This window comes from Grampus griseus, assembly GCF_964374135.1.
Source record: "Grampus griseus genome assembly, chromosome: 10".
NCBI lineage: Eukaryota > Metazoa > Chordata > Mammalia > Artiodactyla > Delphinidae > Grampus > Grampus griseus.
The window spans coordinates 103328692-103352153 of NC_139004.1; positions in this window are offsets into that span (position 1 = coordinate 103328692).

Genomic DNA, 23462 nt, shown 5'->3' on the forward strand with positions numbered 1-23462 from the left:
CTAACGTACCTTCCTCAGGACACTCCTCCGCACCGGATCTCCAGTAGCCCCAATTCCTACCTGCATGTTTCTGCTTTGCGTGCCCCTCCCCCAATACACACCCCCTAGGAGACCTGGGGCAGCCCCTCCCAGTCTCAGTCTCCACTGGCCGGCTCTCCACAGCGGACCAGGGTGCGTGGCACATGGCAGAGACTCCGTAAGTCAGGGGTCAAGGTGACCTCAAGCTGGGACTCTGCTGCTCAGGCAAGTAGACACTGGATCAGGTGGCCTGGGGCCCAGGCTTCTCTGGACACTGGCCATGACCTTGGCCTGAGCCCTTGGGGAGGGGGACACAGGTCAGCTCAGGACGAGGGCTTACTGTGTGCTGTGCGCTTTCCTCAACCCGCCTGACGGCGTCTCATAATAACCCCGTGAATTATGGCCCCATTTTATGGATGGGGAAACTGAGTCTCGGAGCGGCTAAGCCAGCTGCCCAAGGTCACACAGGGAGAAGCAGAGGTGGCTGAGTTTGAATCCAGAGACGAACTGCTTCTCTCCTGAGACAGCAGGTGCGTGAGCTAGGAGGGGCCTCACAGGGCCTCACAACGACCGCCCCAGGGAGCAGCCGGGCACACTGAGGCTGCCGCCGCCGCACAGGTAAACACGGGCCGGCTGGGGCTCGGGGCCAGGGCTTCTGGGAGCGGACGCACACCCGTACAGCGCCCCTCCCGGGCTCTGGGAACAGCTAGCTGAGCGGCTCTCAGGGCCCCCTCAGGGTTGGCCCCCTCTGGGGTCTCTGGCTGTAGGGCCTCTGGATCCATGTCTTGGAAGCCTGGGGGTGGGATTCTGGGGCAGGAAAGTGAGCAGACAGCGGTGGGATCACGGGGGCGGGGGCTGAGGTGGTGATTCCCTCAGAGAATCCCTGGCGTACGTGCCCCTCGTCAGCGGAGCAGCCAGTGGGCCCAACCAGAGGCGGCCTAGGGCGGCAGCATCAGATGCTGCATGGCAGGGGGCGGGGGGGGGGAGGGGCAGAGACGAGGGACAAGGCCAAGTGTGACGCAGGCGGGCTGGGGCGGGGCCCGACCAGAGCCTCTCCCCTCTCCCACCTGAAGGGGGACAGGCTGGGCCAGAGGGTGTGAGAGGGCTGGGAGGGCTGTGCACAGTCGTGGGAGAGGGTCACAGCAGGCCCTACCCTCCAGGCTCCCAGCGCACTCCGCACAAAGTCCAGACTCTTCCACCACAGTGACCAGGCCCTACCCGAGGGTGGGCGAGCTGCCTCTGGGCCGGGCTTGATCTTGTTCACCCCAGGGTCCCCAGAGCGGAGCTGGGCGCCGGCTGCACTGTAGGTTCTCAGTGAGTGAATGAATGAGTGAGTGAGTGGATGGGTGCGGTGGCTGGGGATGGCGGCCGCTCTCCTTCCCTGGGGATCCAATTAGTGGAAAGTCCCTGCGTGGCAGTGTAAGAGCTGGCTGGCCTCCGCAGCAGCCGAGGTCCATCTGCAGGCTTTGTTCAAGGATACTGAACTTCGCTGCTCAGCTGTACCACCACGGTGGGCTCAGCTCTCCCACGGCTGCAGCCCCGTCCTGCCAGGTGCTGCTGGGCCCTGCAAGGAGAAGTGTGGATTTAGGACCGGCTGGTCCAAGATCACGGGTCCTTGGGCTGACAGACCCTGGGGTTCAGCCCTTCCCTGGAGGCTCAGAGAGGGCAGGGGACCTGCCCACAGTCACACAGTGAGGCTGGGACCAGGGCTGCATGAAGAGAGGGGCGGGGACAGGCTCAAAAGGCAGCTGGAGTGGCCCCTGACCAGCCTTGTCAGTGGCGGGGAGTGAGGGGGCCCGAGGCAGTGACACTGAACGTAGACCTGAAGGACGAGGGGGACCACGGACAGTGCGGCAAAGATCCGGAGGAGAGTGGGAGCAGAGAGCCTTGGGGAAGGGCAGCCAGTCTGTGAGGCTGCTGTGTCATGGGGAGGGAGCTTGGGCACGAGGCCGCAGGGCCCAAGAGGCCTGGACCGCCGGGGTGAGGCCCCAGGCAGCCACTGAAGGACTGAGATTTGCCCCTTGGCAGCCTTGTGGATGGAGGGGGCAGAGGATGGGGCTGTGATGGGGAAAAGCGGTCCTGGCCTGAGCTAGGGCAGGAGGGGGCTCAGTCTGTCACCCCCCAAGAGGACAGATGTCCCTGTGCCCTGCCACCTAGACCCCCAGCCCCCCTTCCCCGTCACCCTGGTCTGTGTCTCAGGGCCCCAGGGTCGTGTGCATGGCGAGGAGGAGGGACGGCTGCGTGGTCTAGTGGTCTGTTACCCCCGTTGAGTCCTGTAGCTTAATTAATGCTGCAGTGAACTTCTTTGTTTCTCTCCCCACTCCTCCTGTGCTGAAAACAGAAGGAAAACGAAAGTATGACTGAGCGAATGAATGAGGAAAGTCAGGAAGCCTAGGACCAGTGGGGTCTCCCCAGCTCTCCCCTCCCCTCCTCCCACACCCGGTCTCCAAAGAAACCCCGGCCCCTCCCCCTGCAGCCTCCCTCTGCTCTGAACTGCCCCTCCCTCTCCACTGGGCTGTTGACACACCCTGCTCCTGCCTCTGCTCCCCTGGCAGCCAGAGGGCTCAGACCCACACCCGCCGCACTCCCCTTCCTCAGAGGAAAAGCCCACGCCATCTGTCCCCGTACTCTCACTTCAGCCACACTTAGCCCTCTCCCACTCAGCCCCAGAACGTGCCAGGCCAGCCTTGCCCCGGGGCCTTTGCACCTGCTGTTCCCCATGCCTGGATGCTGTTCCCCGGGGCCCCGTCGGCCCCTTTGCTTCCCTTGAGCCTCCGCCCTGAAGTTCAGAGATGCCTTCCCCGACCCCCGTCTGTCATACTCTCTCCCCTCTACCTCGTGGTTTTATGTTTTTGCCCCCATCGCCGGGTGTCCCTCCCGCCTGTGCGTGGAGCTGAGGCCCGAGTGCGGCGGTGGCCCTGTGCCTGCGCCCTGCCCCCACGTGCGGTGTGTCTCCCTCGGCCACGGCCAAGTTGGGGTGGTTTAGGCGAGCGTTTTGCCTCGGCGTTGGAAGGAGAGGCTGTGCTGGGACGGTGGCCTTGGTGACAGCCGCTGTCCCTGAGTGCAGGAGGGGCCTGTCACAATATTTGTTTAACAGGCCGGCCTGCTGAGCCAGGCTGCAAACACAGCGCTGCTAAGGGGGGCAGCCTCCTGCCGCCGGGCTCCCTCGCGGCGCTGGGGGCACGGTGCCCAGGATCCAGCGTCTGTCTGGCTGCCCTGGGGCGGGGCGCCCGTGACCCTCACGGCCCCCGCCTCCCCGCCCCCTTCCAGCCCAGGCCCCCTCTGCTCCAGCGCCCACAGCCGTCTGCTGGAGCCCCTGGAAAGGCTCTCCTTGACCCTTGCTCCCTAAGGCGCTGGGGTGGGCCCAGCACTCTCAGCTTCTGAAGGCCTCGGTGGGGACGTCCTGCCGCACAGGCCCCTTGGGACTCGGCCAGGCCCTGGGCCACCAGGCTGCCTGCCTCTCACCGCAGGACAAGAAGGGGAGGACCTGCTCTGGACGGGGCTCCTGTGGGGGGGGGGAGGGGACAGGGAGGCGCGAGGCCAGCCATTTGTTTATTTGAAAGTCTCTTTCTTGTCTGTCTGCCTGTGTGTCCCTCTGTCCGGGCATCCCTGCTGAGCCAGACCCTGTGCTGGCATCTGGACACAGACGGGCGCTCGGAGAAACCCATTTCACAGGTGGGGCTGCTGAGGCCCACCGAGACCACCCAGCGCTCGCCCAGCCTGCACCCATGCTGCTCCTGTGGGGGGGGAGGCTCCACATCTGCACCCCCTGCTCTGCTCTGCCCCCCTGAACCCATCCCCTGATCGGCAGCCCCCTGGGCACGAGCTGCGGCCCCAGCGCCCCCGCCTGGCACGACTCCCCCACCTGGCACTCCTGCAGCCACAGTTTAGCACTTAGTGATACGCTCTGCTCACCAATGATCCTCGACTTGCGTGGGCTCCTGGAGGTAGGCGGCGCTCTCAGCCGCCAGCACAGCCTCCGCGAGGCCGGCCTCCTGCCGCCTGGGCCGGGGGGCCACGCCCGCAGCCTGGAGCCCACGGTGTCCCACTGGTGGCCACGGACACAGGACCGAGGCAGCCCATCCACTCCCTTTACAAGTGTTCATCTGCCCCGCACCCCGTCCCTGCCCCCCTGCGGCCCCCAGGGAGCGGGCTGAGACCGTCTGCAGCCAGTGGCAGGCCAACCGCCCCCAGTTCTTCCTGAGCACTCTCACCCCCAAAGCCTGCGGCCAAGCCAGTGGCGGCGCCTTCCGACCCTGCCCCAGACGCACGCAGAATCGCCCCCGCCAGCTCCACGCCGTCCCCCGAGTCCAAGCGGCCTCCCTCCCACTGGATGACGGGGCTCCTCCTGGGACCACCCCCCCGCACCCCCAGGCCCCCAGCAGTCCATCCTCCACCCACAGCCGGAGGAAGCACAACGTCCCTCCCAAACTCTGCTCCACACGGCGAAAGGTAACGGGACAGAACCTGCCACCCACCCACACTCCACGCTCGGGGCAGAGGCCGGGGGCAGGGGGCTCCGGGACGGGTGGAGGAGGGCAGACCGTTCACCTCTGATGGCTAGACTGGGGAAGGGCCTGCGGGATCTGGGGAAAGACTCAGCTCTGGGCTCCACGGTGCCCCACCGGCCTGGTCCGACCACTGACTGTGCCACTGGGTCGGGACACCCGGGAAGGTTCAGGACGAAGCCCTGAACCTTCATCCTCACCTGGGGGTCCCAAGGCCCAGAGCACAAGGGAGCCTACATGGGGGGCAGCTGTTTGTTCAGGGCCGCCGGGAGGAGGTGGGGCTGGCCGCGGGCCCGCGGCATCCTCCGGCAGGGCAGCCCCTAGCCCCTGACTTCCCGCTCCTTCTGGCGACAGAAGCTCTACACGGAGGCCTCTTCGTCCTTGCTGCTCCCTTGCTCTTGACCTCCATCCTCTCCTGCTTCCGCCCCATCACCTGGACATCTCGGCTCTGCCCTCCTCAGACTCCCCTTTGCCTCTGAGACGAGGTCCCAGCCCACAGTCAAGGCCCTCAGTGACCCGTCTGCCCTGCCTCTCCCCGGCCACTCCATCCCCCGCCCCTGTGGAATCCTACACTGCTTGAAAACCAGCTAAAACCTGACAGCAGAGGGTCCCGGCAGACAGGACCTTAACCAGTGCTCAAGGTCAACACGCCTGTGTCTCAGGACCCCTGACATGAGGTGATGGGGTCGCCCGTCTCTGGGTCTTCTGTCTGCAAACCCACAACTCGGTGGAATTGCGAGAAAGTGACAGACAAACGCAAGCTGAGGGACGGGCGTCCTACAGAGTAACCGGGCCGCGCTCTTCCAGAGGGTCAGCAGGCCCTGAGGGACTCGTGGAGGACGAGCCCGGAGGGACCAGGAGGCCAGGTGGGGTCCTGGACGGGACCCCGGGCCAGAAGGAGGACGCGGTGGGAGACATGGAGAATCTTCAGTCAGCAGTGTCCACCGACCTCATTTCTTAGCCACGATCAACGCGCACGGTCACGTAGCGCGTTCGGGAAGCTCCTAGCTTTGTGCCTCCTTGTTCAAACTCAAGTTATTCCAAAAGGAAAAATTTAGAAATTCCAGCTGCTTAAAAATTCGTTGCTGTGGTTCTTACTGTAGCATAATACGTGCTCAGTGAAATAACTCAAATCAGCAGAGACTCGAGGTGCCGTCGGCACCGCCTGCCCCGGGAGAAGCCCTTGCGTTTCCGCACCTGAGCATAGATTACTGCCATTCCTCTGTTTCATCACAGATGTAAGCACGCTCTGTCCCGCCAGAGCTAAGGGTCGCGGAGAAACTGGTTTGCTGGGAACACAGAAGTGGTGGCCCTGCGGGGAGAGGCCTGGCACGGGGGGACGGCAGGGGGCAGGCAGGAAGGACTCTAAGACCCCCGGCCCCACGCCCCAGCATTTCCAGGTCAGCAAGGGGTCCGCCATCCAACCCGTTGCCTGAGCTGGAATCCTAGAGCCCGCACGAGGCCTGCTCCTCCCTTGTCTGCCCCACCCGAGCCCAGGCACAGGAACCCACACCCGCTGTGCAGCTGGACCTTTAGGGTAGGTCTGATGGTGACAAGTTCTTTCAGTTTTCTTTCTTCTGAGAATGTCTTGATTTCTTTTTCATTCCTGAAGGATATTTTCACTGGATATAAGATTCCGGGTTGACATTTCTTTCAGCACTTGAAGAATGTCTGCCATTTCCTTTTGGTCTCCATGGTTTCTGATGAGAAATCTGCTTTCAATCACATTGTTTTTCCCTTATACTTAAGATGTCATTTCTCTTACTGCTTTTGAGATTTTTTAGTTTTCAGAAGTTGTAATATGCTACGTCTCAGCATAGATTTCATTTGGTTTATCCTTTTGGGGGTTTTCTCAGCTTCCTGAATCTGTAGATTCATGTCTTTTGCCAAATTTGAGAATTTTTAAGCCAGTGTTTCTTTAAAAACTTTTCCAGTCCCACCCTCATCTTTTTTTTCTTCCTGAGATTCTGGATCACACAAATGCTAGATTTTTTTTTTTTAATAGTTTCTTAGGTCCTTTAGGTTCTGCTCATTTTTAAAGTCTGTTTTAAAGTCTGTTGTTCAGATCGAGTCATTTTTATTGTTTTATCTTTAAGTTCACTGATTTATTCCTCTGTCCCCTCCCCTTTGATGTTGAGCCCACCTGTTGAGTTTTAAATTTTGATTATTGCATTTTTAGTTCTAAAATTTCCACTTGAAAAATAAATAAATAAATAAATAAATAAATTTTCCATTTGGCTCTTCCTGACGTATTCTATTTCCTTGCTGAGACTTTCTATTATTTCATTTGTTCCAACTGTGTTCATTGTTGAAGGAGTTTCATAATGGCTGCTTTAAAACCTTTGGTAGGGACTTCCCTGATGGTGCAGTGGTTAAGAATCCGCCTGCCAATGCAGGGGACACGGGTTTGATCCTTGGTCCAGGAAGATCCCACATGCTGTGGAGCAACTAAGCCCGTGCACCACAACTACTGAGCCTGCGCTCTAGCGCCTGTGAGCCACAACTACTGAGCCCATGTGCCACGACTACTGAAGCCCATGTGCCTAGAGCCCACACTCCGCAACAAGAGAAGCCACTGCAGTGAGAAGCCCGCGCACCGCAACAAAGAGTAGCCCCCGCTCGCCACAACTAGAGAAAGCCCGCGTGCAGCAACAAAGACCCAACGCAGCCATAAATAAATAAACCTTTGGTAGATAGTACTAACTTCTATATCCTCTGGGGTTGCTTTCTGTAGATTGCTTTTTCTCATTCAAGTTGAGATCTTTCTGGATATTGGTATGAAGAGTGGTTTGCAATTGAAACCTGGATTTTGGGGGGTTATGGTATGAGATTCTGGGCCTTATTTAAACCTCTGTCTTATCTGGCTTCCTCTGACACTGTTCTGGTGGGGGAGAGGGGACACCGCCTCATCACTGCCCAGTTGGGGTGGAAGTGCAGGTTCCCCGCTAGCCCTCCTCTAACACTGGGGGTGGAGGGGTTTCTCATTACTGCTGGGAGAGGTGAGATTTCCAGCTCCCCACCAGATCCCACTGATGTGGCCCTTGCTGGGAGGGATGCCTCATTACTGCCACCTCATGGCCTCCTCCAGATAGCAGGGTGGGTGCCTGTGGTTGCTGGACTATGGTGGTGAAAGTCTCCACTCCCAGGTGGCCTCTGATGCCCCCCAGTGAGGGGGTCTTGACCATCCCAGGGAAAGGGAGCCTGTACCTCAAAGCAAATAGAACACAATGAGTTAATTAAGGAGTTAATTTAGAATTAAGAATTTCTGGGACTTCCCTGGTAGTCCAGTGGGTGAGACTCCATGCTCCCAATACAGGGGGCACAGGTTCGGCCCCTGGTTGGGGAACTATATCCCACATTCATGCTGCAACTAAAAGTCCACATGCTGCAACTATGAAGTTCACATGCCACAACCAAGAAGCCCGCATACCGCAACTAAGAAGCCTGCATGCTGCAACTAAAGATCCTGCATGCCACAACTAAGACCTGATGCAGCCTAAATAAATAAATAAATATTAAGAAAAAAAAAGAATTAAGACTTTCTAAAGGTCCAGGCTCTGCAGTTTTAAGGGATTTTTTTCCCCTGTGAAATAGAGCCATTACATAAAATAAGACTCTGTTTGAGATGGGCTCACTTAGGATTTCATTCTCATTCCACATGTGCAAACGCTGAGGTGCTGGGAGGTAAGAGATTTGCTGCAGCAGAGCCAGCAAGCATCCAGCTCTGGGTACATGTGATGACTCTGCAGTGGCTCACTATCCTGTGGTCCAAGGTGGCTGCTCCAGCTCCAGCCATCACATCTGTATTCCAGCCAGTGGGAAGGCGAAAGCATGCCCCTTCTTTTTAAGAACACAATTCAGAGTTGCACACATCATTTCTGCTCACACTTCGCTGGCCAGCATTTAGGCACATGGCCACACCTAGCTGCAGGGAGTGCTGGGAAATGCAGCTTTTATTCTGGGAGACCCTGTATCCAGCTAGAAGTCCAGAGTTCTGTCTCCATGCGAGAGGCTTGAGAATGGATATTGGGGGACAATGAGCAGTTTCTGCTTCATCTTCTAATAAATATGACGAGTGCAGCCCTTGCCCTGTGCCGTGAACCCACCTTGCGCAGGCACACAGAGCACCTGCTCCCAGCGAGCCTGCCGTGGGCCCCACGGATGTACACATACGTCTAAGGCCAAACAGAGCGTAAGAGCCAGACCAGGGGAAAAGTAACACAACCCTGGGCAAAGGAGCTGCCACCAGCGCCTGAGGCAACTCCCAGGGGCTCAGCCCTCAGTGTCTACCTTCCATGCTCCCTGGCTCTGGGGGTGGGGGTGGGGAAGTAGGTCTGAAGCCTGTCCGGGCTGCACAGGACAGCGGGCCCCGCAAAACCACCTACTCGAGGTCACGTGGTTTGCTGGCTCACGGCTGAGACCCCTTAGTTCATGCTCCTTCTTGTGCCCCTGGCTACCGCCCAGGGCCCATCTGAGGCAGACGCACTGCCAGGGGATGGGCCTGCAGCTGGATTCACAGCCCCCTGCACGTTGCTCCTGAGTCAGACAAGGTCTGCGCTGCTCCTGGGCCCCAGACGGCCCGCCCCCTCTGCCCTCCTCCCCTCCTGGCTCAGCCCGCCCCAGCCTGTGGCCTCCTTGCTGAACCTGGACCTGCCAGGCTCGCCCCAGCCTCTCCATGCCCTTGCTGCACGGCCCCGTCCCAGCTCGCCCCCTCCAGCCTTCACACAGCTGCTCTGGGTCATTAGGGTTCAGCTCAGACATCAGCTTCCCTGACCACCCCCTCGAAGTCCCCCGCCTGCCCAGGGCCTTCTCTGTCTGGTCACTGCTGTGTTTAGGTCTCTCTAAAATGATCTGTTACTCGGTTACGTGGCTTCAGTCTGTCTCCCCTGAATGTGAGCTCCCTGAGGGCTCGCGCTCACCGCCACCTTCGCAGCGCCGGGGGCAGAGGAGGTGCTCAATCCACGTGGGTGAGGTAACGGAACAAATGAACACACGACCTGCCCAGGGGAGAAGGGACCTGGGCCTGCTGGGACCGCTCGGAGCCGGTCGAGTCCTTTCTTCAGCTCTGAGCCAGGGGGAGGGCAGGCTTCCCGTCTCCCAGGAAAAGTGTGTGCAGTGGGGAGAAGGCGGCTGCCGGGGATGAGCTGACCCAGGTTCGAATCGCCATCCAGCCTGCCCCCCCTCACACCTGCTGACCCCCTGGCCCCCAGTGTCTGCGTCCATAAAAGGGCTTGACGATGAGCCCCCCGTGGAGCAAATGGAGCGAAACTGGGTGACGGCGGAGCGGTCTGCTTGGCCGCCAAACACCACGGGCTGCGCAGCGCAAACACGGGGCGTCTGTTGATATTTCCTCTCCGCCCTGTAAGCAGGGCTGGCGCCTCCCGAGGCCTCTCTCCTCACCATGACGGTGCTGTGTTCTCCCTGGGTCCTCACACAGTCATCCTCTGTGCGTGTCTGTGTCCTGATCTCCTCTCCTCAGAAGGACACAGTCACATTGATTCCGGCCATCCTGGTGACTTCAGTGTAACTTAATCACCTCTTTAAAGGCTCCGTTTCCAAAGACAGTCACGTCCTGAGGTCTGGGGTTAGCCCTTCCGCATGTGAATTCTGGGAACAACAGCTCCTAAGAGGGGAGGCCGGCTCTTCTCCAAGGTTGAGAGAGGCCCTCAACTTTCAGCTGGGTTGTTTTTCTTTTTTGATCTTGGCATATTAAAAAATGAAAATATGCCTCAAGGGTTTAAAACATTCGTCTGTATTTTATTTTTATTATTTATTTTTTGGCCACGCGGCCTGCGGGATCTTAGTTCCCAGACCAGGGATCGAACCCAGGGCCCCAGCAGTGAAAGCTTCGAGTCCAAACCACTGGACCGCCAGGGAATTCCCTAGTCTATATTTTAAATGGTTACTTTAATAAATTACCAACAAAAGCACACTTCACACACATAATGCACTACGATTGTGCTGATGACAGGTTAATTCCAACATTACTAACAGCATTCCTCTGGTGCCTTATAGATGGTCTGGTCTGGCTATGGTACATGATTTTCAAGTTTCGCTACAAGAAGCTTCTTCTTTGATCATGCATCTCTATATTTACGGATAAATCAGCTAAACTTTTGATTCCTTGAGGCTGGGTGGCCTGACTCTCTGCGACCAGCCGTGCCAGACACTTCCTGGGCCTTACGGTGCAGACAGGAAACTTCTCTGGGGGCCCTCCCAGGGCCAGGGGCTCCCTCCACCTTCCCCCTGCAGCTCTGCCTGGGGACTTCCCTGGTGGTCCAGTCGTTAAGAATCTGCCTTCCAACGCAGGGGGCTCGGGTTCGATCCCTGGTCAGGGAACTAAGATCCCACGTGCCGCAACTAAGACCCGATGCAGCCAAAAAATAATAATAAATAAATAAAACAAAACAAAATGTAACATGTAAAACAAACAAACAAACAAACCTCTGCTGGGGCCGGCGGCCCCACGGCCAGGAAAGCTGCTCAGCGAGTGGGAGGGGAGCCAGGCCCCGCTTGGGTAGCATCGCCATGGCAACGCTCTCCCCACTCCACTCCTCACTGAGAGCCAGGCATCCGTGGCCATGGAGACTGGCCCTGCCACTGACACATCTGCATAGCAACCAGAGAGGGTGCGGAGCGCAGCTGGGCCCCACGTCAGGAGAGCAGGTACACTCAGAGCTTTTATAAATCATTAAGGAGAAGATGGGTGCCTCGATGGGGAGACGGACAAAGGATGCGGACAAAGACGGACCCTAAGTGGCTAATAAATACGTAAGAAGTGCTCGACATCGCCAGCGATCATAGAGATGCAAATGCAAACAACAATAACATGCTTTTTTTTTTTAAAAAAAAAAAGCAGTGCAATTGGCAAGAGATGAAGAAACCAAAAAGATAAGACTCGGAGCTGGGGGGTGTGCAGGGGAATGCGGACTTGCACACCCTGCTGGTCTGAGTGCATGTTTGTAGAACGTTTCTGGGAGGGCGATTTGGCAATACGCATCAAAAGCCTTTGAAATGCACAGGCCTTTTGAACCAACAATTCTAGTTCTAGTAATTTATTCCAAGGTAATAATTAAGTGAATGAAGATTTAGCTACAACTGTGTTCCCTATGGGGACAATTAGAATGGCAAAAAGTTAGAAACAACCATAATCTGGAGAGAAAAATTGATTAAATCATCTATTTTGCATTCGTACAATAGAATGCCAGGTAGCCATTAAGAACGTTGTAGACCACTGAATGGCGCAGAACACCATATGCAGTAACGTGTTAAGCGGTAAAGAACAGATTATAAAACAGATGTACGATGTATGGGGGTTTGAGGGGAAGGGTGCTCAGGGACGCCCCCCCCAAACACCCTAAGTCCTCGGCACCCTGCCCACAGTTCCAGAGAGAACTTCCAGAAGCTTCTGTGCACACGAGAGCACGTTTGGATGTATATCATAAGAGGCACAGTGCGGGGGGCGTGGGGACTCAGGACCCCAGGCTGGATCCTGTCACTGCCACTAACCACAGGACGAGGGGACAGCCCTTCCTTGAGAGCTTGTCATCAGGTTGAGGTGACACTGGCCACTGCATCCCAGGCCATCTGATCCCAAACCAGACCCAGCTGGGTTGAGGGGATAAGTCATGAAGGGTCAACATTTTTTTTTCAAGGCAACTGTCCAGATTTGGGAACCTTGATTGCATGAGAAAAACAGACTTCAATGTAGGGCATTAAACATTTTTTTAAAATTTTATTTGTGGTAAAATACATATAATATAAAATTTACCGTCTAGGGACTTCCCTGGTAGTCCAGTGGTAAAGAATCTGCCTTGCAATGCAGGGGACGTGGGTTCAATCCCTGGTCAGGGAACTGGATCCCACATGCTGCAAGGCAACTAAGCCCATGCGCCACAACTACAGGGCCCGTGCACCCTGGAGCCTGCGCGCCACAACTAGAGAAGGGAAAACCCATACGCCACAACTAGAGAGAAGCCCGCGCACCGCAACGAAGAGCCCACACGCCGCAACGAAAGATCCCACGTGCCTCAGTGAAGATCCCGTGTGCCGCAACTAAGACCGATGCAGCCAAAAATAAATAGCCCACAAGCAACTAAGGAGCCCACTTGCTGCAACTAAGGAGCCCACGTGCCGCAACTAAGGAGCCCACGTGCCACAACTAAGGAGCCTGCCTGTTGCAACTCAGACCTCACGCAACCTAATTAATTAATTAAAAAATTTACCATCTAACCATTTTCAAGTGCACCATGTGACTGGCTTACGTCACTGAGCATAATGCTCTCAAGGTTCGTTCATGTTGTAGCAGGTTTCAGAGTGCCTTTTTTTTTAAATTAATTATTTGTTTTTTAAATTTTTTGGCTGTGTTGGGGCTTCGTTGCTGTGCACGGGCTTTCTCTAGTTGTGGCGAGCGGGGGCTACTCTTCGTTGCGGTGCGTGGGCTTCTCATCATCGTGGCTTCTCTTGTTGCGGAGCACGGGCTCTAGGTGCGCAGGCTTCAGTACTTGTGGCACGTGGGCTCAGTAGTTGTGGCTCGTGGGCTCCAGAGCGCAGGCTCAGTAGTTGTGGCGCATGGGCTTCGTTGCTCCGCGGCATGTGGGATCTTCCTGGACAAGGGCTCAAACCCGTGTCCCCTGCATTGGCAGGCAGATTCTTAACCACTGCACCACCAGGGAAGCCCCAGAGTGCCCTTTCTTTAACGACTGAATCACAGTCCACTGTACGGATGGACCACATTGTGTTTATCCACCACCTGTTGACAGATACCTGGGTCGTTTCACCTTGTAGCTACTGTGAATAATGCTGCCGTGAATGTGGGTGTGCAAATATCTCTTCGAGACCCACGCAGCACATTTTAGATGAAGAACCATGACCTGGGGTGAAGCTAGAAAGCGACTGGAGTGAGCCTTGCTTCCCATGTGGGGATGTCTGTTGTAGGGACCAGTCAGACAAACCGGGAGGCAGGTGTGAAAGCAGCTCTGATCGTGAGCGAGCCTGGGGAGGCCACGACACGGAGGAAAGAGCTCGGCGTGTTCTCATCTTCCTGCTGGAGCATCTGGCACGTTCAGAGACTGCAGGGGAACAATTCCAACGGTCTTCAGAAAAGTGAACAGTGAGAAGCCATGTAGGAATAACGGGGGTGAGAAACCTCTCAGAGCAGGGCTTTATTCAGCATAAAAGGACCCACACAGAAGACAAATCCTCTGGAATGAGGGCAATCTGGTAGCCACAGCACAGGAGACAATTCACAGGGAGGGAAATACTACATCCAGGTCTGCGGGCGTGTTTGTCACCAGGGTACTTGTGGGCATCAGAGAATCTGCCGGAGGGTCCAGGCGGACGACCGGTCTGCGGTGCGGCCTCTGATCCTTCCTGGCTTCTGCCAGCCGTGCTCTGTCTTCGTGTCCAGCTCAGTCTTTGCTGCGCTCTTGTATCTACTATGTGCTCTTGTTTTATGGCAGCAGTGACTCCTCTTTCCTGACATTTCCACGGGCATCCTGGGGTTACTCCAAGGGACCCACGTGGTCACAGGAGCAGCTCTGGGGTGTGGGGTCCTCAGCTCGGAGCAGAAAAACAATCGTCTGGTCATTGCAGCTGGGAGCATGGCAGCCCAGGGTGTCCAGCAAGGGACAGAGGTAGCGAGGCGCCGGTGGGCAACTGCCCAGATGCGGGACGTGGGCCAGGCTACAGGTGGGCAGAACCCACGTGGGAGGGTCAAGGGCCAAGCCTCAGAGACTGACCTGCCTGGGAACCCCTCCTGCCATGGATGACCACGCGGCCAGCCCTGCCTGGGGGTCTCCTTGCTGCAGTTCAACAACTACCCGTACCATTTGCTGTTTAAACACTGTCTCTGCACTGACGTGTCTCACCTCCAGCTGGACTCTCCACGACTCCAGACTGACTGACCGCAGTGTCCCCACTCACTGATCCAGGAGGAGTCTCGAGCAGTGCGGTGGCCACGCTGCTCCTGACCCTGTACCCAAAATCCACTCCTCCAGCTGCCACCCCTGGGTTGGTAAATAAGCCCCATTCTCCCCAGTGCTGAGGCCAAAAAGTCTTGTTCGCCCCGTTTTCAAAATCTGTCCAGAATCCAGCTGGAATTCTCACCCCCACTGCTGCCACCCTGGTCCCAGTCACCACTGACTCGCCCAGACATCTGCACAGCCCCCTTCACGCTCCCCATCTCTATTCTCACTTTACAGGTAAAAGCCAGAGGGAACCTTTGACAAGTACATCAGATAACCCTCTGCTCAAGGCCCCCACCCCGTGTCGCCCTACTCCATGCATAAACCCCAAAGGATTTTCGGTGGCTGACAGGGCCCTGCATGGTCTGTCCCCTCCACTTTCTCCTCTCACTCTGCTCCAACACACCGGCTGCTACATTTTTTCTCAATCATGCCAAGAACATACCTGCCCCAGGACCTTTGCACCTTCTACCCGGCAGCTCTGCCATCACCAGCCCCTCATCTATGCACTGGGGGCTCCTTTTCAGCATTCGGGTCTCTTCTCAAGCGTTGGCCCCTACACCAAGCCACTCGCCCCTTGCCTGGCCGCCAGCGAATGCATACAACTTGCTTCTGTCCTGAAGGGATTTCAAGGAAGGGCGTGGAAGGAGATCGGAAGACGGAGCACGTCCCCCAAAGAGAACCCAACCAGATGTGGAGCTCAGCTGTGGCAGGACGGGGCTCAGCCGTGGTAAAGAGCTGACAGCAGGCAGGGGCCGCACGGACGCCCCCACCTCTCTCCCTCCCACCACCCCCCACACCGCTGCTGCCGCCTCCCACGGGCCACACCCAGCACGAGGGAGCCTGGGTGCGCAGGCCGAAGAGTGACTGAGACAGAGGGGGGCGGCAGGTGGAGATGCGCTCACACCTTGGCTCCGTCGCTCACTAGCTGTGTGAGTTTGGGCCAGTTTCTCAGCCTCTCTGTGCCTCAGTTTCCTCTCCTATAACATGGGGATCACCCAAGTGCCCACCTCACAGAATCATTCTCAGCGTTAACGAGCTACAACAAGCAGAGCACTTAGAACGGCACCTGAACACAGTCAGTGCCGCGTAAAGGCGGCACCTGTCACCCTGGAAGGGGCAACCCCAGCCTGGGAAGAGGCCTGCAGCTTGGACCCAGTAGCCCAACCTCCTGGTGGGCACCCCGGCCTCGGCGGCCCCGCCCATCCACGCAGCAGCTGTGCTTGGCTGACCAGGCCTGTGCGGGGAGAGCTCAAGGCCCTGCTTGCTGAGAAGCCTGGAAGGCGTCCTGGCCTTGAGTCGGTCACTGCCCTCTCGGGCCTTGGTTTCCTGTCCGTGCAGGAGGGCAGTGGGCGGGTGGTGTGCCCTGCGGTTGCACCAGACGCGGCGCCCTCCCCCTCAGCAGAGCTTCCTTCTCCTTCCTGGGAAGCCTGTGTCTGGTCTCCAAGGCAACGGGGCATCTGAACCACAGGGAGAGTGTGCTGGGGATGCAGGAATCAACAGCCCACCCTGGCAGCCCTTGGAGACGGCCCTCCTGCCCCCATCTGTTCCCTCTCTCCAGCGTGGAAGGTATCGCCTGCCTTCCCTGCCTCAGCTGCACGCCTCCGCAGGGCCGGGGTCACAGATGGACGCTTCTCCCGCATCAGCACTCACCACCCCGAGAAGCCTCGCACCCCCGAGTCCTGGGAGAGTGGCGGACGAGGAAACAGGCGCAAAGAACCGAGGCTGTGCAGCTTGCGGGACCTTAGTTCCCTGGCCAGGAATCAAACCCGGGCCCTGGCAGTGAAAGTGCTGAGTTCTAAGCTCTGGACCGCCAGGGAACGCCCGGCCCCTCACTTCTTCCTGTCTACCAGCTCCAAGACCCTGTGCCTTCCGCGTCACGAGTGGCGGCCTGTGGAACCCAGGAAAACCGCGGGGGGAGGACAGCGGGCTGACGTCCGAGGGAGGCTTTCAGACCTGCAGATCCGGGGCGAAGCAGTGCCGGGTAAGGAGACAGCAGAGCAAGGGCCTGGGAGCGCCCTGGCGCTCGGGCGGCCCTGTCCCCGGAGCCCGGGCAGACACTGCTGAGCCATGAGAACACCTTTCCTGTCGAGCCAGGTTCAGCCTCAGCGTCATCCTCGACGTGGCCCTCCGGGAAGCCTCTTCCCATCTGCCGGCCTGTGTGTGTGTGATGAAACGCCATCCTCCTGGACCATCATCCAGGCGAGGGATGAGGTGGGAAGATGTGGAGGTCACAGACGAACGTCCCAGGACCTGCGCAGATGACCTGTGGGGGCCAGGGATGCGGGCTGGGCTCCAGGAAGGCAGAGCTGGGTCAGTGGGTCCCGGCCCACCACTAGCAAAGCCCCACTGGAAACAGCCCACGTGTCCATCAACAGGAAAACAGAGCTGTAAGCTGAGGTGTATTTACCCAACGAAATACCACGCAGCAATGAACTGCAACTACACAACGGTGTGGGTGAATCTCACAAAAACTGCTGAACGGAAAATGCCAAACAATAAAGGAGACAAACTACATGATTCCATCCTATTTTTTTAAAAAAATAGGCAAAACTAAAAATAGATAACTAATAAGAACCTGCTGTAGAGCACAGGGAACTCTACTCAATACTCTGTAATGACCTATACGGGAAAAGAATCTAAACAAGAGTGGATTTGTGTATATGGATAACTGAATCACTTTGCTGTACACCTGACACTAACACAACACTGCCCATCAACCCTACTCCAATAAAAATTATAAAAAAAACACACGAAAACCAGGTAAAACTAAACAAGCATGTTTTAGGGATGCGGGCTTAACACAATGATAAAACTATAAAGGAAAGAGGGGAAGCGATTACCATGAAAGTCAGGAAAGTGGTCATTTAGGGGAGGGGGGAAGAGGCAGGGACCGGGGGCGTGCGAAGGGCCTTGGGGGGCACCCACAGTGCTTGCTTTTCCGCCCTGCCAGGTGCTCCCTGGGATCGGCCTGTGATAATTCACTGACCTGTACATTTCTGTTTGCTGCAATTTTCTGTATGTGTTCGCGGTTCACGTGAAGAACTTCTTTAACTCCCTCTGTGTCCTTGGCCCCAATCTGTCCACACAGACTCTAGCTCTGACGCTCTCTGGCTGCAGTTCATGCTTCCTAAGGTCCTTCACAAACATGAAAGTGTCCTGCTAGCAGGTGGCTGCTAGTCCCCCTTTTCTGATAAGGAAACTGGGGCTGGGGGGGGTGTGGGGGCCCACGACTGAACTCGGTGGCAGAGCAGAACCAGAACATTCAGTCACGTCCCATCTTTTACTTCTCGCAGTGGATGTGTTGGGGGGGCAGGTATAAATCACATTTTCTTTTTTTTTTTTTTTGCGGTACGCGGGCCTCTCACTGTTGTGGCCTCTCCCGCTGCGGAGCACAGGCTCCGGACGCGCAGGCTCAGCGGCCATGGCTCACGGGCCCAGCCACTCCGCGGCATGTGGGATCCTCCCAGACCGGGGCACGAACCCATGTCCCCCGCGTCGGCAGGCGGACTCTCAACCGCTGTGCCCCAGGGAAGCCCATAAATCACCCTTTCTGTAGATTGATTTCACTTAAGATGCACTGGGGAGCCTCCGCTTCAGGAAACCCCAGAGCGAATTCGTTTATTAATTGTCTCGGCAAATATTTCTCGAGTGCCTATTTTATTCACAGAACTGTGAACCCCTTTGAAACCTGAAATGTTCTTTCATCGAGTGACTAAATGTTCATTTAATTTGCTGGCTATACGGGCCTATATTTTCAGATGTCGATACTTTTATACTTTTTATTTCTTTTTTTCCGCTTATGCTAAAAGTAGTGCATGTTCTACAGAACCGTAGAGAATTTAGAAAATTGGGAAAAACCAAAAGAAAAAAATGCAATCATCTGTATCTCACCTCTCAGCGGAGACCATTGTCACCATGTAGGTGTATACCCTCTAATAGTTTTCCTTAGGCCCGTACGTATGAATTTTTTCATCAAATTAGAATCATCTTAGGTTTCTTTTTACTTTACTTTTTATTTTAAACATCCAGTGGGAATCTATCCAGAAAAACAGAAAGGTTTCCCCAGCACATGAGCTGTCGTGCACCCCCGGCTGCCGGGCAGGCGGGGGGAACCGCAGCGAGGTGTCGGCGCAGGTGGGGCACCGTGTGTGCGTGCTGGGGGCTAAGGGTCCCTCTCCCGGCGCTGCCTCGGGCCTGGACGATCACCACTGTCCCACCTCCTGAGCACAGTGCCAGGTCTCTGCTCCCAGAGGGCCCAGAGGACCTACAGTTAGGAGACGAGCATCTGCGAGCGGACACAGCACTTCCTCCAGGTCACCCTCAGGACTCACCAAAACCCCTGGAGCCCCTGGGCCAGCGTGTGCTCAGCTGACCCGTCTCGCCGCTAGAATCTCAGCACATTCCTCTTACAATCCTACAGACGTGTCCTACCTCATGAGAGAACCCTACGAGCCCAGCTTGTGGGCAGGACCTCGACACTTTTCAAAGGGCAGAAAATCCAGGGAGCTACCCCTGGCAGAGGTGGCGCCTGGGCAGAAAGCGGCTGTCAGGGGCAGCCCTGGCCTCCTTCTCTCAGGAGGGTCCTCGGCAGGGACAGAGGGACTGAGGGGCAAAGCGAATACAGGGCACAAGGGCTGCTGGCAGGTGACGCCCCAGCCAGGGGTTCGGTGGACATCACAGACCAGAAGGAAGCCTGCACCATCTGAGCGAACGGGCAGCCCCTGGACGAGGAGGAGGAGCCACAGGGACGAGGAGGAGGAGCCACAGGGATGAGGAGGAGGAGCCACAGGGATGAGGAGGAGGAGCTACAGGGACGAGGAGGAGGAGCCACAGGGATGAGGAGGAGGAGTCACAGGGACGAGGAGGAGGAGCCGCAGGGACGAGGAGGAGGAGCTACAGGGACGAGGAGGAGGAGCCACAGGGACGAGGAGGAGGAGCCACAGGGACGAGGAGGAGGAGCCGCAGGGACGAGGAGGAGGAGCCACAGGGACAAAGAGGAGGAGCCACAGGGACGAGGAGGAGGAGCCGCAGGGACGAGGAGGAGGAGCCGCAGGGACGAAGAGGAGGAGCCACAGGGACGAGGAGGAGGAGCCACAGGGATGAGGAGGAGGAGCCACAGGGACGAGGAGGAGGAGCCGCAGGGACGAGGAGGAGGAGCTACAGGGACGAGGAGGAGGAGCCACAGGGACGAAGAGGAGGAGCCACAGGGACGAGGAGGAGGAGCCACAGGGACAAAGTACCGCCTCCTGAGTGCAGCTGCAGGCAGAGCCCACTGACCGCTCAGAAGCTACGGACAGCCCAGCACCCTCCTTCCAGCCCAACTCAGGGCCTGAGACGGCGTACGACCCGCACCCCAGACCTTGGGGCGCAGAGCGGGGCTGGGGGTGCAGCCTGGGGTCTGCAGCAGGATTCTGGAGTGTGGTCCAGAGATGGAGCCCTGAAAGCAGCCCTGTACATCAGGGGTCCCCAACCCCCAGCCACAGTCCAGTACCGGTCCCTGGCCTGTTAGGACCCGGGCCGCACAGCAGGAGGTGAGCGGTGGGCGAGTGAGGGGAGTTTCATGCGTATTTACAGCCGCTCCCCCTGCTCGCATTACAGCCCGAGCTCCGCCTCAAGTCAGATCAGCGGCAGCATTAGATTCTCATAGGAGCGAGAACCCTGCTGTGAACTGCGCATGCGAGGATCTAGGTGGCGCACTGTTTATGAGCATCTAATGTGTGATGAACTGAGGTGGAGCTGAGGCGGTGACGCCAGCGCTGGGGAGCGGCTGCAAATACACATTATCATTAGCAGAGAGGTTTGACTGCACAGAGACCATCATAAATCAATTGCTTGCAGACTTATATCAAAACCCTGTCAGAGGGCTTCCCTGGTGGCGCGGTGGTTGAGAGTCTGCCTGCTGATGCAAGGGACACGGGTTCGAGCCCCGGTCCGGGAGGATCCCACATGCCGCGGAGCGGCTGGGCCCGTGAGCCATGGCCGCTGAGCCTGCGCGTCCGGACCCTGTGCTCCGCAACGGGAGAGGCCACAACAGTGAGAGGCCCGCGTATCGCAAAAAAACCCCTGTCAGTGAGTGGCAAGTGACAATTAAGCTGCATCTAGTGGCAGGCCTTATAGTGGCAGGTGAACTGATGCACCTCACTTGTACAGCTGCATCTGGTGGCAGGCTTCATGTCAGAATCCAACACTTGTTTTAGTCTACGTGTGGCCCACCCGTTACTTTATTTACCACTACTGTCCACGCCTCTTTCCCGCACTGCGCCCTTGTCTCAGTCACAGCTTTGGTAAGCCCACAAGCTAACCCTCGCCAAAATGAGTAAAAACACAAACGTCGCTGGAGAGCTTCTTTAAAAAGGGGGAAAGACCCAACGATGAGACAGCAGAAGCCTCTAAGACTGCCAACAAAAAGAAAGCCGCATTTAAAAGAAAATACCAAGAGTCCTACTTACATTATGGGTTCATTGTAGCAGGTGATTCACGTTCTCCAAGCCCGCTTTGTATAATACGTGGCGACCGGCTATCCAATGAAGCCGTGAAACCTTCAAAACTGCTTCTCCACGTGGAGACCAAGGACCCTGCATTAAAAAAGAAGTCTTTGGAGTTTTTCAAAGGAAAAAAACATGAACACGAAGAACAGAAGCAATTATTGAGGGCCACCACTTCATCAAATGTGTTTGCACTGAGAGTATTATTCTTAGAGGCTAACCGCATTGCTAAAGCTGAGAAGCCCTTTACTGTTGGTGAAGAGTTGATCCTGCCTGCTGCTAAGGACATGTGTCGTGAACTTTTAGGAGACGCTGCAGTTCCCAAGGTAGTAGATGTTCCTCTTTCGGCCAGCGCCACAACTAGACGAATTGATGAAATAGCAGAGGATACTGACGCACAACTGTTAGAGGGGTTTAATGAGTCACTGTGGCATGCAGTCCAGGGTGACGAGTCTACTGATGTTGACAACGAGGCCACAATGCTTGTGTTCGTGTGATGTATTTTTCAGGAGGATGTGCGTGAGGATATGCTATGTGCACTTTTGTTGCCAATCAACACCACAGCTGTAGAACTATTCAAGTCTTTGAATGATTACATATCAAGAGAACTGAATTGGTTAGTTTGTGTCAGTATATTGCACGGACGGAGCAGCTGCCACGACTGGACGGCTCTCCGGTTTCACTACTCGGGTCAAAGAGGTCGCTTCTGAACGTGAGTGTACGCACTGTGTCATCCATAGAGAAATGCTGGCTAGCCGAACAATGTCACCTGAACTTAACGTTTTGCAGGATGTGATTAAAATTATCAACCACATTGAAGTCCATGCCCTTAACTCACGTCTGTTCGCGCAGCTCTGTGAGGAGACGGACGCAGAGCACACACGTCTTCTCTTACACACAGAAGTGAGATGGTTTCTAAGGGAGATCACCGGCCAGAGTTTCTGAGTTACCAGAGCCGCTCCAGAGATTTCCTTTAGAAGAACAGTCACCACTGGCAGCACATTTCAGTGACACAGAATGGGTCGCAAAACTTGTTTACTCGTGTGACACATTCCACCTGCTCAACGACATCAATCTGTCACTTCAGGGGAGAACGACGACTGTGTTCAAGTCCACAGATGAACTGGCCGCATTCAAAGCCCAACTGGAATTATGGGGGCGGCGAGTGAACATTGGGATTTTTGACGTGTTTCAAACATTAGCAGAGATTTTAAAAGAGACGGAGCCAGGGCCTTCTTTCTCCCAGCTGGTGCATGGTCACCTATCTCAGCTTTTAAAAGTGTTTGAGCGTTACTTCCCAACCACAAAAGACCCCTGAACTGGGAAGGAATGGGTCCGCGACCCACGTGTGAATAAGCCAGGTGAATCGACTTTGTCCGTGCTAGAAGAGGATCGACCGCTTGAGATCGCAGATGATGGTGGCCTTAAACATATGTTTGAGACAATTTCAAATCTCCGTACTTTCTGGATTACAGTCAAGGCGGAATATCCTGAGACGGCCGCAAAAGCACTGAAAAGCCTCCTTCCGTTTCCAACATGCAACCTTTGCGAAGCAGGGCTTTCTGCAGGGACGGTGACCAAAACGAGATCCCGGAGTAGACTGGACATAAGCAACATACTTTGTGTGTCAGTGTCTCCCAGCACCCCCAGATGGGACCATCTAGCTGCAGGAAGACAAGCGCAGGGCTCCCACTGATTCTGCATCATGGTGAGTTGTATAATTATTTCATCATATATTGCAATGTAATAATAATAGAAATAAAGTGCACAATAAATGTAATGTGCTTGAATCACCCCCAAACTATCCCCTTCCCCACCCCGTCCGTAGAAAAATTGTCTCCCACGAAACCTGTCCCTGGTGCCAAAAAGGTTGGGGACCGCTACTGTAGATCTTTTTATAATTCTGTGAGATACCCAGTATCCTTTCAACAAGTTCTATTTCTGAATAAATCAGCTAAAGTTGGTTTTTGCGCTTTCCAACTAAGAAGCCAGATTGCTAGAGCATGAAAATAGTAACATGCCATGTTCAGACTGAAACCGCACTGTCGTCTAGGATCAAACAGTATCACTTAAGCTCCGTGAATAAGCTAGACGTTTTCCTTGAAATCTGTATTTTCCAAAGACCTAGGTATGAATTTGTCTTCTTACTATATCAGATATGACATATAAATTGGATGACATTGATTGAAAGCAAAATTGTTACAAAATTAAAAAATACAAACAAGGCTTTTGAAAACAGCCCCATCTCACTGAAATCTCTCAGAGCAAGAAAATCAGACTTCAGGTTGGTCAGAACTAGCATTTAGCTGAAACATCAAATCAAGGAAGTACGTGAAGCATAAAAAAGCAGTACAATTTGAACAGGAACGTAGGAGAAAACACAGTGACAGTGCCCATGGCTGCGGGTACCAGAAGCCGTTGACCAGGTGCACGTATCTGAGTGAGAACCAAACTCTTAACCGTAAGACCCAAATCCTTTCTGA